Raw genomic sequence first — 1,725 nt, 5'->3', positions numbered from 1 at the left:
CCCGTGGCACAGGGAGAGCTATGTAGATGCTGTCCGTTGAAGAGGAGCGGCTGACACTCCAGCCCGAGGGCCGTCTCGTGTAGCTTCCTGCTGGTTGCTCTGCGTGACGGAGATTGATGGCCCGACACGACACGCCGTGGCCTCCTCCTCACAACTTGTTGAGCGCTGCCACTGGTCCGGAAAGATGAGATGGGTGGGCGGTGACAGAGACGTCTTAATGGTGTCACCGTGAAAGAGCACTGCTAGCATTGCCAGCAGGGGCGGGGTTTCTTAAAACGCCTTATCTAGAGAAGCGTGGACTCTATGGGAAGGCGGGAACACTTCCCTGCGCGTCATCTTCTGTTAGTGTGATGAGCTGTGTATGGTATCCGTATGTACACTGACGGGAAAAAAAACGCAACACCAAAAAATAATAATGTGTAATGAAATCTAGGAATGCGTTTAATTAGGATGTTGTGGTCTTCAGTCGAGAGCAGTTCTCCGTGCTACCCTACTCTGTGCAAGCTACTTCATCAGCCAGTACCTACTGCAACCTACATCCTTCTGAATCTGTTTAGCGTATTCACCTCTTGTTCTCCCTCTACGATATTTACTCTCCACGCTGCCCTCCAATACTAAATTGGTGATCCCTTCATGCCTCAGAACGTGTCCTACCAACCGATCCGTTCTTCTAGTCAAGTTGTGCCACAAATTTTTACTTCTCCCCAATTCTATCCAATAAAATGGCTCTGAGCACTATGGGACTCAACATCTGTGGTCATCAGTCCCCTAGAACTACTTAAACCTAACTAACCTAAGGACATCACGCACATCCATGCCCGAGGCAGGATTCGAACCTGCTACCGTAGCGGTCACGCGGTTCCAGACTGAAGCGCTTAGAACCGCACGGCCACACCGACCGGCCAATTCTATCCATACCTCCGCATTAGTTATGTCATCTACCCATCTAATCTTCAGCATTCTTCTGTAGCACCACATTTCTAAAGCTTCTATTCTCTTCTTGTCCAAACTATTTATCGTCCATTTTTCACTTCCATACATGGCTACACTCCATACAAATACTTTCAAAAACGAATTTCTGACACTTAAATCTATACTCGATGTTAACAAATTTCTCTTCTTCAGAAACGCTTTCCTTGCCATTGCCAGTCTACATTTTATATCCTCTCTACTTCGACCGTGGCAACGGCCTTGCCGCAGTGGATACACCGGTTCCCGTGAGATCACCGAAGTTAAGCGCTGTCGGGCGTGGCCGGCACTTGGATGGGTGACCATCCAGGCCGCCATGTGCTGTTTCCGTATTTCGGGGTGCACTCAGCCTCGTGATGCCAATTGAAGAGCTACTCGACCGAATAGTAGCGGCTCCGGTCAAAGAAAACCATCGTAACGACTCGGTGAGCAGTGTGCTGACCACATGCCCCTCCTATCCGCATTCTCATCTGAGGATGACACGGCTGTCGGATGGTCCTGATGGGCCACTTGTGGCCTGAAGACGGAGTGCTGTGCTACTTCGACAATCATCAGTTATTTTGCTCCCCAAATAGCAAAACTCCTTTACTACTTTAAATGTCTCATTTCCTAATCTAATTCCCTCAGCATCACCCGACTTAATTCCACTACATTCCAGTATTTTCGTTTTGCTTCTGTTGATGTTCATCTTATATCCTCCTTTCAAGACACTGTCCATTCCCTTTAACTGCTCTTCCAGGTCCTTTGCTGTCTCTC

The 1,725-nt window shown here is 48.5% G+C and overlaps 1 pseudogene; it reads left to right on the top strand.

The window, feature by feature from the left end:
• Window positions 1-1,181: 1,181 nt before the first annotated feature.
• Window positions 1,182-1,299, top strand: LOC126215407 (5S ribosomal RNA; annotated as a pseudogene).
• Window positions 1,300-1,725: the final 426 nt, after the last annotated feature.

Source organism: Schistocerca nitens, chromosome 12, assembly GCF_023898315.1.
Source record: "Schistocerca nitens isolate TAMUIC-IGC-003100 chromosome 12, iqSchNite1.1, whole genome shotgun sequence".
NCBI lineage: Eukaryota > Metazoa > Arthropoda > Insecta > Orthoptera > Acrididae > Schistocerca > Schistocerca nitens.
The sequence above is the reverse complement of the archived record's forward strand: the minus strand, read 5'-3'. Positions and strand labels throughout refer to the sequence as shown.